Source organism: Acinonyx jubatus, chromosome B2 (genome assembly GCF_027475565.1).
Source record: "Acinonyx jubatus isolate Ajub_Pintada_27869175 chromosome B2, VMU_Ajub_asm_v1.0, whole genome shotgun sequence".
In the NCBI taxonomy this organism is placed as follows: domain Eukaryota; kingdom Metazoa; phylum Chordata; class Mammalia; order Carnivora; family Felidae; genus Acinonyx; species Acinonyx jubatus.
The window spans coordinates 12,690,242-12,706,125 of NC_069385.1; the positions used below are offsets into that span (position 1 = coordinate 12,690,242).

The following is a 15,884-nucleotide window of genomic DNA, read 5'->3' on the forward strand; positions in this document are numbered from 1 at the left end:
GGCTTGCATCTCTGATTCTGCTTCTTATGGGGGGGGGGGGAGCAATTCTTGGGTTACTGTGAGTTTGCACACGTGTACAACAGGGATTAATCCCAGCACCAAGGCTAACTGTGGGGGTTTAGGGAGGGGCCGTGTGGAAAGTGTCTGTCACAGAGGAGGCAGGAGGGATATGGATTCTTTCTTGGCCACCCATGTTCTCAGGGAGCCCTGGCAACACAGAGGAGAACAGAGATGCTCCATCCATCGTTAGGTCACAGGAGTAACTCTGTGAATCCTTCTCAAGCGGCTAAGGCCCCGTCACCGGCCTCCCATGGTCCACATCCCTGGGAGAGCTCGGCTCCCATCATCATCTTCTCTCTCCTGTCCTTGCCTCTGAGCTTCTCTGTGACCGACTGAAAAAGTGAACGAAAGACCCAGAGCCCCTCATCTTCCTTGTGGATCAGGGCGTTAGTAATCCCACAGGCCACACACTCTGGTCATTATGGAGTCAGGGTTCCTCTCTTCTTCACCCTCACCCAACCATGAAACCACCCCCCTCCTCCCTCTTTACTTCTCAGCAGTCTCTCTCTCTCTCTCTCTCTCGGGGCCATTCCTGTTTGCAGGAGAGAATCACCCCAGGTAACTAGGAATCAGGGCACTTATATACTTTTTTTTTTTTTAATTTCAAAGCCTATGCCTATGTTGAGATAAAAGGAAAACAAAGCATCCGTGTTAACATTTCACAGATGCCCTGGTAAGTCTGCACTTTGACACCCTGATGCCTTGCACTTGGGTGGGGGGAGGAGATGAAAAAGAACAAAGAGAAAGAGGAAAAGAGCAAGTTATCAAAGGCACCATTCTAGAGCCTCAAGACTGACCAGAGCGTAGGCTCCATGCAAGCCAAGCCGAGATTTGGCTTTGCTGTTGTGTCAGGGCCCCTCCCTGAAGCACAGGGCTTCTCAATGGCTCCTCAGGGAAGGGCAGAAGGAATGAAAGGGAATTCAACTGAATGCCATCCTGCAAGTCTGATGGTCTACTGGCTACCCTTCAATCATCTAGACCTTCTGTAATAAAAAACAGCCCCGTGACATTCTTTCCTTTGGCAGTGAAATCACCTCAACCACACGGAGACCCCCAGGCTAGAGGCTGATGCTAAATGCTGATGACTTTTCCATGGGAGCTTGCTTTAGGCCAGCTCTCCTTCTAGCTTAAAGGTTAAAAGGTTCAACTTTGGGTTTCCAAGAACAGAGACTGTCACGTGACGGTCACATGATGCACTACCCTCGTTTTTTCAATGTGGCCCATTCAAATGGTCAGTAGTGGGATGTATTCTTCCTCTCTCCCAGGCTGGAGCAAAACCTATTAATATTCATTTAGTAAAGTTGAACCCATCAGGTAACAGCTTTTAAAAAATAATTTTAAAAGTTAACCTTAAAAGAATTTTAATATTTTTTAGAGGCATGCCACTTTCACGCATAAAGTATGCTCTAGAAACACAGGGCAGTAAGTAAATTTCATTTTTAGAGTACTGGGAAAAAACTGGCGTTTAAAGAAATCCTATTGGTTAACCTTCTTCATAAGGCAAAGAAACCTTTTTGAAAAGTGAACAATCATCCTTTTTTTTCTTTTTTAATTTCAATTTTCATATATCCAGTTTGCTTAAAGCAAATTCAATCTGGTGTCCTCAGCTGTCGTCACAACTGAACTGGAGAGATTATATGGCCACCAAGTTGAACAGATGCTTTTTTCTTTTTTCTTTTTTTTTTTAATAGCTGCAGAAACTAATTTGCAAACTGAATTCGCGGTGAAGAATTGACATGACTGTAGTCAAAGGAATGACAAGCCACTCGCTTTTCTTGGCTGCCATTAAATAGCCCCAGGAACAGTGACCACTGGAGTTCTCAGGACAGGATTATCCACGCACAGCCCTGTGGGACAGTGAGCCCTGAAGGAGCAAGGCCCCAGGGTTGGAGGGAAGGGACAGGTGGCCGGAAGTACCTCCGGGGACCCAGCCTGCCTCATCCACGGCACCCACCCCGCCATGGAGGACTCCACTGTGTCCGTATCAGCTCTTGACTTTATCTTAATCTGTATATGCTTTATCTGTTTATCTAGAAGAAGTATTTAAAATCAGGAATTTGCTGCTTAAAAGAACCACGAGAAGGTTAAGTGAGTGAAATGAAAAGAAAAGAGAGAGAGAGAGAGAGACTGTTAATCTCCTTGCCCGCTTGGGCAGAACTAGTGAATGGGCTCACGCGGTCTGGTTAGTTATCGGAACTGCGTGAATTTGCCTTCATTTCCGTCTGTCTCAAGGGCACGTAAAGTAACCAAGATGGTGCTAGGGCTCCACATCCACAGAACGAGCACCCTGCAGTGGTGGCAAATGCAACAGCCAAGGTCATCTTCACACCTACACCGTAGCGCGGACAGGACTTGGCCCCACTACTCCACGGTCAACAGCCATCAGCCTGGCTTTAACCGAGGCCCCCTCGGTGCACCGAGTAGTAACTCTGAGGTCAGGGAGAAACAATATACTTGAACTGCATGTCTTTTTATTTTTTGGAGCAGAATAATAGTTTTCAAGCAGGCACAGCGTCTTATTTAATAAGCTCACAGAGAACTCCAAACATGACCCAAGTTAATGAGCCACTGATAGATACTCTTTTTCTACAAACAGCACAATGTCAGGGAATATCTGTTCTGGGCAAATATGAAAGCAGAAAATCGAACAGGATGTGGCTTTTTAAAAAAATATGGGCGGCTTTCTACGACCATATTCTCAGAAGCCTTGACCAGGATTTGGGATAAGAAAAACTCTTCATCTGCAGTGTTTGAGAGCTGATATGTACAGCCTCTGTACCCCACACAGAATTCCCTCACATGCTCACGAGGTGACGTGGCACAGAACATTCCAGGACACATCCCACGTCCCACCCGCATTCCATCCAGCTGCCCAGAGTGGGAAGACCTTAGACACTAGTGAGCGACACTTCTCAGATGTTACCAGACCCCCGGATTACAAATCCCATTACAGTATGTCATTTCCCCCCTAAAACAGGTAGGCAACAATGAGTAGAAAAAGGCTGGCTGGAGACCCCGATGGTGGCGGTCAACGGGGCCAACTCACCAGCAAAGTGACACATCCTTGCTCACTCGCCTTGCAGGGAAGGTTATTCACATCTGTGCCTTAGCAAAATGATAGATTGTTACATGCCACGAGTCAGCTTAGAATAGCTCCAAGCATCCATATCAGAGTCAGGAGTGCTATGGGACTCTAGCATGAGTTTACAGGTAGTTGCCTAGTTCCGAGCTGTAAGAGTCCACTGTGTCAGACGCACGAGTGCCGAACCGCTTGGCTAGAAGCCGGTTTGCCCGGTTCCTTACAGGACCCCACGGCCTCTGGGATACAGTGTGGAAGCCACTGATCTAACATATACAACCTTTGTTTGGAAAGACTTGTTCTACAATGATCTTAAGCAGTATCAGTGAATCTGATGAACTCATGACCCCAAGGTCAAGAGCTGAACGCTCTACAGACTGGGCCAGCCAGGCGCCCCTCCACTGTCCCTTTGTATCTTCAAAAGAAACTGCTACTTACTTTTCCAACCACCTGCCACTTAACACGGTCAAAAGCCTGTGTCCTCCCTGGCCTCTGGCGATTTCAAAGAAGCTTTTCCTGCCTCTTGGGACAACCTTGCGCTTAACTATTTATCCTTTTCCTTAAGTGACTGCTTGAGCTTATTAGCAAGCCTTTGCAAATCCTGGCAAGGGGACCGCAGAGGGATTGCAAACTTATCACTGCAGTACGAAGTGGGGGGAATGAGGGCCTGACTTCCGCTCCTGACCTTCAAGCAGCCGTCATTAACCTCACTTCACAGAGGGGGACACCAGCTCCTAGAGGCTAAGTCACCCTCTCAGCTCGTACCGTTCTTGCAAGGCAGGGCCTACATTTGAACCCGAAGTCTGTCCTCTTTTTGGTGATGTCTCCGTAACAGAGGACTGCATTGTATCCCCCAACAAGGGCTCCAGCTTGGTGCAGGCCGGGTGATAGGAAGCTTCTGCAAGGCTCCAAGATAAACCCGGTCTGACAAAGGGCTCTTCTGCATCGAGAACCCACTGTTGGGTTTAAGCTGCCAGCAAAAAGCATGCGAGCAAATCATCTCCAGAGAATCGAGTTGCCAAAAATGTTGTCAAAATGTCTGGCTTTCTTTCCCTCTGGAATTATGACAAGTCACACATCTTTTCACATTCTATAGCTCACTCTTTGGAACATCTCCCAGGATGCTTTAATAGAGTGCCACGCTGTAGAAACTGTCCAACGTTAACACAGTCGTGGCTGGACTTACACTAACATGCCACAAGGCCACAAGCGGACAGGGCACGGAGTCATGCCGCAGGGAAGGAGGCAACGCACGACTGGTAGTTCTAAGTTAAAGTAGGAGGACCCGGGTGACAGTGAGACGGGCATTCAATGTCACTCTTTTGTTTGCATTATATTAACTCGTCAGGGATGTTGAAAGTGTTGAAAACAGATACTTGATTACCAGCAAAGGAGCCGAATAAATTCTATGTCTACTCATTTATTTCTTATTTACTAAAAAGAAATGAAACTCAAGCTACAATTTAGAAGTGGTAGTATGTTAGGGTTTGTCTTTAGAAAAAAACCTGGGTGGCTCAGTTGGTTGGGCGTCCGGCTGTTGATTTCAACTCAGGTCATGATCTCATGGTTCATGAGTTTGAGCTCCACCTGGGGTCCTCACTGGCAGCGTGGAGCTGGCTTGGGATTCTCTCTCTCCCTCTCTCTCTCTGCCCCTCCCCAACTCTCTTTCTCAAAAATAAACATTTTACAAAATGTATATCAATCCTCAATTATATCTCAAAGTAATAATTTAAAGATTACCTCAGTGGAGTGGCACCTGGCTGACTCAGTCAGCAGAGCACACGACTTGATCTCAGGGTCGTGAGTTTGAGCCCTATGTTGAGCGTAGAGATTACTTAAAAACATTTATTAAAAAAAAAATCTCAGTGGATATACGATATATTCTTTATTTTCGGTTTATTCCAAATATACCCAAATATATCTTTTATATTTCTTAAACTGCCTGGGCAATTTTTTTTTTTTTTTTTTTTTTTTTTTTTTACAGTTAAGTAACCAAACATTTGGTGGTGGATATAAAATAAAAAAAGATATTCTGGTGTCACCTCGCTTTATTGCTCTTCAGAGATACTGTGTTCTGTACACATTGAAGGTTTGTGACAACCCTGTGTCAAGCAAGTCTATTAGTGCAAATTTTCCAAAAGCATTTGCTCACTTCCTGTGTTTGTGTCATACTCTGACACTTCTCACAATATCTCACATTTTTTATTATTATATTTGTTATTGTGACCTATGATCAGTGATTATGACTTGCTGAAAGCTCAGATGATGGTTAGCATTTTTCAGCAATAAAGTATTTTTATTTTATTTATTTTAGAGAGAGGATGTGTGCATGCGAACAGGGGAGGGGGCAGAGGGGGAGAGAGAGAACCTCAAGCAGGCTCCATGCTCAGTGCAGGGCCCAAAGCAAGGCTCGATCCCATGAACCTGGAATCATGACCTGAGTCAAAATCAAGAGTTGGCCACTCGACCGACTGAGCCACCCAGGTGCCCCAGCAATGGAGTATTTTTAAATGAAGTACACACTGTTTTCAAAAAAGCATAATGCTATTTTGCACACTTTATACACTACAGTGTAGTATAAACATAACTTTTATATGCACTGGGAAACAAAAACTTACTTTGACTCACTTTATTGTGATATGTGCTTTATTGTGATGGCCAAACCCATAATATCGCTGAGATACGCCTGTACTCATTTCTCGCTTACATAGTCCTTTGTGTTCTCAAAAAGCTTTTAACTACAACTACTTAAATGGCCCTCGGCATCAAGATGGGGTTACATGGATTCCAATTTTGTTTTGTTACACGTACAAATGAAACTGCCAACCAACTATTCATGATATCCGTGCTGGGGGTGTGTTTCTAGTAGTGAGGTAAGTAAGCCCTTTACTCTGCTGTCTCTGTCTCTTTAGACAGGTCCTCTTGGGTCCGAGATACTTTTTCTCTTGCAAAGAAAGCAACGCATCTCTTAAGTGAATAAAACCCACAACGCTCATCTTTTACCACTAAATTCTAGCCACTCGTCCTCAATCTCAGGGTCAGTCGGCAGTTAGCTAAGAGGAGCGTCCCAAGTAATTTCTTGGGTTTAGTTCCAATGATCAAGTGCCAATCTGCAAATTATTTCTTTTAAATAAGAAGTTGAAAGGATTCAAGGTTATCCCTGTCACAGTCACTAACATTTATGTTCCGTGTTTTCTTGAGTGGGAGAAAGGGAGGATGAGTTAAGGGGGTTTCTTGTGTAAACAGCGTTCATCGCATCCATTTCAGTTGAACAAAGGTTCTGAGTGCACCGTGGCTCTAACTGGTGGGGCCACAGACTGAGGGCAAGGCTGACACTAGAGCTGATTTCTTTTAGGAAAACTGTAAAGAACACGAAACATCCTAAACTCTGGCAAATCAATACGCATCAGGGAACCAGGGGACAGGGTTGCCAAATATAGCAAATGAAAACACTGAAGAAATAACTTGTAGTATAAGTATGTCCCAAATATTGCGTGGGACATGATTACACTAAAATTCACTTGTTACGTATCTGAAATTTAATTGAGTTGGGTGTTCTGCATTTTATTCAGCACCCTACCAGGGCGTCAACTGTGTGGGTACCTCAGGGACACTGAGCCAACATAACAGGTTGTGTTCATTTCCACAGCAACATGGTTAATCTAGAACTGAAGATGTTTTTCAGGATGTGTATCCTTACCTACTTATTCCTGACTATAAGAATGCTCCCTTTGCAAGTTCCCTCCTTTCTCTCCAGCGGGTAACTACTGTGAGCTTAACCACATGCCTGAGATGTTCCAGGAGCTGGGGACAAAGAAGTGGTAAAGCACTGCCTCTGTTCTGGGGCAGTTCACATGCCGGCAGAAAGAGAATTAAAGCAAGTGGACAGAAGTGTGCTATAAATGCAAGCGGAGTAGGTGAAAGACGGTCCCAGAGGCTGAGGGTGGGCACTGCTTTAGACAAGGTGCTCTTCAAAGCTTTGTCTAAATTCAGACAGACGGAATGTGCGGGAATCTGAGGAGTGTGGAAATGTGACAGGGTATGCGTGTATGTGACAGAGAGAGAGGGAGAGAGAGACTGAGATTGAGAGAAAGGAGATGAGAATAAGAGGGGAAATGGTCACCCGACATTCTCAAAGCAAAGCACGGATAGGAGCCACTCAGTGCCAACAACAAGGAGCTTTCAGGCGAACCCTGTACCACAGGAAACCAGCGTCCTCAGTAAGGAAGCGGCCACCTCCTTTAAGAACACAGACCATCTCCAGGAAATCAACCGTAACGCCGTTTACACACTGTGTTTAGAAAGGACACCTGCGACCAGGAAAACAGCTCCCTCGTGTCCTACCAGCGTGTCCACGAGGAGTCGGGAGGAATGTGTGCGTGACCACCACCTGGACCAACATTCCCCGCTCAGAGCAACTAGCGGACTGGATTGTGGTCTCCACACGGGAAATAAAGCCCCCATGGCTCCTGAACCCTTCTTCTTTTCAAAAGGACAAGGGCAAATATCTGATCTTTGGTTGTGGTCACGGCAGCACTGACCGGAGCCAGGAACCTTGCCATCATTTAACAGTTATAGTTAATGACACTGTGCCTTTGACTTAGCACCCAAAGTTCTGAGGAAGGACTTCCTTTTAGATCCACAACAATAAATACTTTTTTTAAGATATAAAGGTATATCAAAATATCTATCCTTAACAATCTACCTATCTGAAAGAAAAGCTTTGTTGTTGTTGTGTTTTAAGAATTAAGTAAAAATCCACAGCTCACTTTGACGTGTAGGAATGTGTGCTGCTCTCTGGCATCCAGAAGGGTTGATATGCAAATTAGATTCTGCAGTTTCATTTCACCTGCTTCTACCTTTCATTTCAACCAGGTTCGACCCTGAAGGGTAATGATCAAATCAGGGAATGAACCAGGTTGAAACTGATGCCTTTTTTCTACAAGATAACCCAAACTTTTTAGTTTTTTTAAAAAAAAATTTTTTAATGTTTAGTTTTTGAGAGAGAGACAGAGTGTGAGCAGGGGAGGGGCAGAGAGACAGAGAGGGAGACACAGAATCCGAAGCAAGCTCCAGGCTCTGAGCTGTCAGCACAGAGCCCGACGCGGGTGCTCGAACCCACGAACCGTGAGATCATGACTTGAGCTGAAGTCGGGCACTTAACCGACTGAGCCACCCAGGTGCTCCTACTAAACTTTTTAATCTTGAATCACACACCCAAAAAAAGGAGACCATCTCAAATAGCCACATCTTCTATAGCAACAATTCAGAATTTGCACGTGATGCTTTGAGCAACCACAACCACACAGAAATATAGAATACCGAGTCAGAACCACAGAATCTCAAGTCCAAAGGGGCTTACATGTCTCAGACCAATGCCCACTTGGATCCCTGGGTTGTCTCTCACCCCTGAAAGTGGCCTTTGTCCAGGGAGCCTCCCTAGGGGCTGGGCCTCTCCTGAGGCTGCCATTTCTTCTGGGACACCTTTGAGGGCTAAGAAGCCTGAATCCATGCCCTCTGGTGTCACAAAGGATAAGTCCAATCTTTCTGTCGCACTTCACTTATTCTAAGCCAGTGGTCATAAAACCCTTCAAATATTCTCTAACGTGAGTATATGAATCCTCATCTGCCTTATACAGACTCCCCCAAATCTGGATCATTCTCCTAGGGACACATTTAAAACATGTCCCTTAAGGTATGGAAACTGGAAATGAATTTGAACCTTCAGATGGAGTGTGATCTGTGTGGAGCCGGCCAGTATGGTCAAGGATGACCACCCATCTCAGTGAGAACCAGATTCTGCTGCTGTAGACACCTGAGCCTTCTTCTTGGTGTCTGACAGCCATGTGAGTCTGACTCTGTCTCTTCCTCACAGGTTACTTTTTTTTTTCTTTAAGTTTTATTTATCTGTCTTTTTAGTAATCTCTACGCCCAACATGGGGCTCCAACTCACGACCTCGAGATCAAGACAGGCACGCTCCACCGACTAAGCCTGCGCCCCCCTCACGGGTTACTATTAAGCAGCATCACTTTATCTCACACTTGCAACAAGTTTTCTGGACCCAGGGACAGAACTCACGCAACATTTTAGTTTTCTTTTCCACCTTCATATAACCCGTAGGTTTAATCAGCATGCAGGCTATCCATTTCCTCATTCAAATCAGTAGTAGGGAAATGGAAGAAGGCAAAGCTGAGGTTAGACATCTGTGTCCCATTTCCACCTCTTTAGATCCGCAAGAGCACTCAGAATGTAGACATCGCTGCCACAGCACTGAAACCTCCTCTTGGAGACTTGTCCATGTTGGCCCCGCGTGCCAGCCTGTGACTCCTTGTTCCCGGCTGTCCTCGTCCCTTGCCCCCCTCATTTCATCTTGGTGCTTCTTCTTTATCCATTTGAGTTTGCTTTCCTCCCTGTGACCGAGGCTGTGGCTTTGCCTCTGCTTCACACTGTCAGGCAACGGCAGGTAGAGAGGGTTGGCCCCCCCCGACCCCGTGCTCTACTATGCGATCGGGGACCACCCTTACGGTCCCGCCTATAGGGCTGACACTGGTGCACTAGCCAGCATTTGGGGGGGGGGGGGGGACGAGCCAGTCGGCTGCACTGCCATCCAGGCCTGATTTCTCCATCCTTTCCCTAAACAGATCTTTAGCAACTTTCTTAGAGACCTTCCTCGCATCCTGACACAGAGCATCTACAACATTTTTCATGGATCAATCAAATCACCCTATTTAAAAGCCGCAATCTTACTTCTGGCAGGAATTCTTCTCAGTGAACCTATGCCAGTTCTTTGGGACACAGAATCCCTTTTTAATAGCTGACAAACCTTTTAATTAACTCTTTTTAGCATCACACTAGGAATGATGACAAGTCCACTGGCCTGTAGTTCTAGGAAACTACCTTCTTCTTTCCTTGAAAATCAAAACATCCGCCTAGCAAATTCCAAGCACAGGAATCCTTTCTTGCTTCCCACAATTTCTGGATTTTGCAGCAATTTTGAGGTCAACCTATAAATTCTGGTTCGCAGCGATGTAATTTTTCAAGGCTGGGCCGCTGTGAGAATAACGGGGGTCTTCTCGTTGTCGTCTGACCTTCCTTAGATTTTTCCCTCTTATGTCGAGTGTTTGCTCTGTCTGTTAATGTAACGCCCCCTGCCCCCGCACCATGCCGTGGGGCTCTCCCTTCCTCACTGCTTTCACCCTGAGCAACATGTAGAAGACGTTGGTGCTGTCTTCAGCATTTTACATAAGCCGCATCTCAAACCGACCTGTAGCCTCCTGGCTTCCTAGACCGTTGCCCTACTTTTCCTGGCCACCTTGGGCCATGCATCTTTCCCCAGAACTGTCGTTTGCACAAAGACCTTGTTTCCCCTTCATCGGGACTAGGTGTCACTTTGCGTATCATAGCCGGATTACATTATTGAGTTCATTAGCCCTCCCGTGTCCGCTTCCCTTTTTGAAACCCTACCCCTTGAATTTATCTCTGAGCCCTTTGAAATCTGTCTCCCCAAAACTGTCAGAGTTCAAGCAATAGGCCAGCCACACGTGCTCGATGCCAGTATTACGCACGGCCACATACTTAGGGTAACAGCTACCCGCTCGCTTTACGCGGTGCCTTTACCATAGATTCCCATCAGCGCCCAGGACAAACAGGCATCATTATCCCCATTTTTGTGGAGAGATACAGAGAGATTAAGCCTGTGGCCCAAAGCAACCTGGTGAGCAAGTGGCAAAATAGGAAAAGCACAGCTCTGGGTGACACCAGGGCTCAGGTGTTTCCTCCAACCTACATGGTCTTATACTCTCTAAAAAGTTTTTCTTTTCCTTTTTTTTTGTTTAAGAGGATGATTTAACTACTGCTTTTCCAATGTTTATAGCTACTATTGCATTCTTTTTTTCCAACTGCATTTTTAATTTTTATTTTTAGTTTATTAAGTGTTTACTTAGAGAGAGGGAGAGAGAGAGCTTGAGTGGGCGAAGGGACAGAGAGGGAGGGAGAGAATCCCAAGCAGGCTTCACACCGTCAGCGTGGAGCCTGACACAGGGCTCGATCTCATGAACCATGAGATCATGACCTGAGCCGAAATCAAGAGCTGGACACTTAACCGACTGAGCCACCCAGGCACCCCTGCATTTTTTATTGTGATCTCTCTCTATATATATATTTTTTGAGGTACAGTTGACATAAGATTATGTTAGTTTCAGTGAAATAGTAGTGAAAACCTTATTTTTGCAAAGTTTTACTCTATATACTCATAGATTCTATATGGCAAATAAAAATCTTCTTTATTTTTAGGAATAAAAAATATGCCTTGGGGCACCTGAGTGGCTCAGTCGGTTTCACATCCAACTCTTGATTTCAGCTCAGGCTGTGATCCCAGGGTTGTGGGATCAAGCCCCGTGCTGGGCTCCATGCCGAGTGGGGAGCCTGCTTGGGATTCTCTCTCCCTCTGCCCCTCTCGCCCACTTGCATACTCTCTCTCTCTAAAAAACAAACCAAAAAAAATGCCCAAATTTAGGACTAGGTGATTTTATTGTTTCCATACTTATCTCTATCTTATATTTTTTCCTACAGTATGCATTACTTGCATGACTTTTAAAATAGAAATAATAATAAAAATAGAATCCGCATGTTCTGAGACACAATTTTATCTGTACAATGGGACAGATACTCTTTACTATTTAGCAAAAGTTAAAAAAAAATTCCAAAAGGGAAGTTTTGCAAAGTTAAGGGGCTTCACGACTGGCATTTTTATTATAAAAACAGGAGAAAGATACATTTGTTTATTTTTTTAAAGAGGCACCTGGTCAGCTGGATTGGGCGGGGGGTGTGGCAGGTCTGTATTAACTCAGGGCTCCGCTGTCTCCGCCACCGGGGAGTAAAAGCTAATGTCTCCCCCTGCGCTCCCATTTTGAGTTGACTGGAGCAGTGTCCAGGAGTGGAGTCTAACTAAAGGCCTTCTGTTTTCCTCCCCCACCTTATCTCACTTCTACCTGGGAGCAAATATGATTCACGTAGATGGGCACAGAGTGGGCCCGCTCCCATAGGCCTTAGTAAATTCGTTAACTAACGAATGTGATAATTGGGGAGTTCTCCTACATATTTCACCAACATCTATAGATTATTATGTGCATTGTACGAATCTCAAGTGCCGAAATTAGAAGCATGGTCTTAAAGGAACCTGGGCATTTCTTAGGCATGCTAAGGAACCTGTCCAAGGTTACACGGTTAATTAATGACTAAAGAAGTCGAGGACTAAAATTTAAACTCTATTTTTTAAAAAAACTTAATGTAAATTGTTTTTTAGATAAACTCCTGAGTTAATTTAAATAGCTAAATTCTAATCCGAGCAAATCTCAGTTTGGAAATCAGACGTCTACGGTATATAGTACAAAGAGGAACACTTTTTCTCAGTTGAACAGTTATGTAGATTTATATGCATATTTCATAGTTTTAAAAAATTACAAAGATCAATGGTTTGGTAGCTGGCTGAAATAATTCCATATTTTAAAAATCTGTAGGAGGCATCTGTTAGCAGTTTTGAGTTTCTACCGCAGACTAACAATTTGGTGATAGCAAGCTGTCTTCCAATTAATGTTCCAGAAAACATTTTATTTCAAGATTTTCAGGTCCAGAGCCAAGATTTCCTGGGATTCAGTTATATGAAGCATCGTAGTTTTTGCCTTTTATAAATTTTTCATATCTAGGGTTAATAAGCAATGCGTCTTGAAGAAATGTCTCGACTTCCTAAAAAAGTTTAACCGAGACCTGCCTTTAATCTTTCCTACCCTAGCGGATAAAGTCGAAAAAACATTTAGAATCGCCATCACATTATATTTGTATCATTCCTTTCTCAAAATTATACAATTTCCCGTGAGTGCATGTGTGTGTGTGTGTGTGTGTGTGTGTGTGTTCCCTTAGCAGACTCTACAAGCGTTCACCCTCCCAACGAGGTTCACTTGGTTTTCTGAGGCTCGTTTCCCCACACCCCCACAGGGTTCATTGTGTAAAATCACACCCTCTACCATCTTCAAAACGCAGGAGACTAACCTTCCTTATGAAGCCTTTCGGACGACTTCCTCTTAGCCGCCAGACCTGGATCCACGGAGTCACATGCAACACACTGGGTACATATTTGGTTTCCATGCTTTCCTGCCTTCTGTTACTATTACGCTCGGAGCTTCTAAATGGAGGACGGCACTTAATTTCTCTAGCACCCAACACAGTGCCTGGCCACTCAATTATCTGTCGGGTGAACAAATAAAACAAGACCTAAAGCCAAACTGATTACCAATATGCGCTCATTCTTAATAGTTACAACTTTTCCTTTTTCTGTACTATTTCAAATAATAATGCAGAAAATGTGAAAATCTATACTAATGCTTTTTTTTGTTTTCATTTGAAAACTGAAAAAAAAATAGTAGACAAAGTCTCATGTTCTGGCATTTACTGTCTGTCTTGTCCTATAGCTCCTGGTTTATAAACTGTCAGCTCTACGAGCCTATAAACTTTATGGATATGGGACTAGTATCTTATCCAATCCCCTATCAAGTATAAAACCACCATAGTGTTAGGCACAGGCAGCGGAAAATTATCTGGGGGAAATGCCTAGGAGGGAGGCCAGCATGTGCTTACTCTCCTCAGATGGGAAAGAGAGAACAGAAGCAAATAAAGAGAATGTGTGTATATGCAAAAGGCTGTTATCACTAGAATTAGCACAAGTACAAGCAGAGAAGTAAGGAGGAAATTGGGCACATAGTGTGCACGTCAACCTCTTGGAAAGAAAAAACCAGGAAGTTTCCGTACATGCTGATCCAGGCAGGCCCCACACAGACCACCAGGGACAGCACAGAAGCTGTAGGGGAGAATGGGTGGGGAGACATTGTAGGTAACTGGTCACTTGGCCTCCAGGACAGCCAACAGTCAGATGTTTTATAGCTCTGACAGTGTTAAACTTCTACTGTGTGAAGCCAAATGTATATGTATACATACATATATGTGCAGTTAAAAACTATAAATCTTGGGGCGCCTGGGTGGCGCAGTCGGTTGAGCGTCCGACTTCAGCTCAGGTCACGATCTCGCGGTCCGCGAGTTCGAGCCCCGCGTCGGGCTCTGGGCGGACGGCTCGGAGCCTGGAGCCTGCTTCCGATTCTGTGTCTCCCTCTCTCTCTGCCCCTCCCCCATTCATGCTCTGTCTCTGCCTCTCAAAAATAAAATAAACATTAAAAAATATTTTTTAGGGGCGCCTGGGTGGCGCAGTCGGTTGAGCGTCCGACTTCAGCCAGGTCACGATCTCGCGGTCCGTGAGTTCGAGCCCCGCGTCAGGCTCTGGGCGGATGGCTCGGAGCCTGGAGCGTGCTTCCGATTCTGTGTCTCCCTCTCTCTCTGCCCCTCCCCCGTTCATGCTCTGTCTCTCTCTGTCCCAAAAATAAATAAAAACGTTGGAAAAAAAAAAACAAAACGAACCTGAGAACATAGGTAAAAAGTGTTAAGGCTATTACAAAAATAGCTCAATAACCATTTAGGAACCTCAGGATGTCAACAATGCTTTACAATCTGCACACATTTCCCAGTATATGAAAACCAATGTAGGCAGGTGCTGTTATTTCCATTTTAGAGCAGAGGACACTGGAACCCAGTGGGATCACAGAGGGTGGGGGTTGGCGGGCCACAGATCCCACAGCTCAGACGGAAGCACCACAGCCCGAAGGCCAGCACTCCCCACCAAGAACTTCCAGGGTTTTTTCCACAGCACTACAGATTGCTGAAGGACCTGTTGCGGTGCGTAACGATAAAATGGCACTAAGAGGGGCGCCTGGGTGGCTCGGTCGGTTAAACATCCGACTTCGGCTCAGGTCATGATGTCACGGCTCGTGAGTTCGAGCCCCGCGTCGGGCTCTGGGCGGACGGCTCGGAGCCTGGAGCCTGCTTCCGATTCTGTGGCTCCCTCTCTCTCTGCCCCTCCCCTGCTCATGCTCTGTCTCTGTCTCAAAAATAAATAAAAACGTTAAAAAAAAATTTAAAAAAAACGCTACAAATCTTTTTGTTGTTGTGTAACACCATCCACGCCAGCACAGAATGGGCACTAGGTCAATTTCGTTTTGTTGAACTTCAGGCTGGGATGTGTATGTTGCCACCGTGGTAGAACTAGTGTCTACTGTAGTGCCTAAAAAATGTGGCAGGTAGGCACTATTTGCTGAATGAACGGTTTCTCACTAAGCCCTTAAGACTTAGAATACGCCGGGATAGAGTGCCCGGGGTGGCTCCTCTGTAAGCATCTGGCTCTTGACTTCGGATCAGGTCGCAATCTCATGCTCCTGAGATCAAGCCCCGCGTCGGGCTCTGGGCTGAGCACGGAGCCTGCTTGGGATTCTCTTTCTCCCTCTCTCTCTCTGCCCTTTCCCTACCCTCTTTCTCTCTCTCTCTCAAAATAAATGAATGAATGAATGAATAAAATGAAATAAATACCTAAAACCTTGGTGATAATGGTCTCATTACAGGTGACATTGCGAATGGAACATTTATAGAGCATACGCTAGGACTGTCTCTAGAACAAGGTCTCTGCACATTTTTTATCCTCACATTTGGGGAAGACAGGTGTTAAGGCAGTTTCATGAATGAGAAGTGGGCTCAGGTGTGATAATGGTGTAAGGTAGGTATCAGAGGTCAGATCTGAACCCCAGTCTTCCAACGCTCTTTCCACTGTACCCCAGCTGCCAGTGAAAAGTCCAGACCCTGGGTGTGACG

The 15,884-nt window shown here is 45.2% G+C and overlaps 1 protein-coding gene across 4 annotated transcripts in view; it reads right to left on the minus strand.

The window, feature by feature from the left end:
* SCAF8 (SR-related CTD associated factor 8) overlaps positions 1–15,884 on the minus strand; it is a 202,260-nt gene that overhangs the window by 48,472 nt on the left and 137,904 nt on the right. For 2 of the 4 annotated variants that reach the window (XR_008298254.1, XR_008298253.1), the window contains exon 21: positions 13,188–13,382. The exons of the other annotated variants lie outside the window; for them this stretch is intronic. The gene's annotated coding sequence lies outside the window, so the exon portion shown is untranslated. The remainder of the gene's footprint in view (positions 1–13,187; positions 13,383–15,884) is intronic. 4 annotated transcript variants of the gene reach the window in all.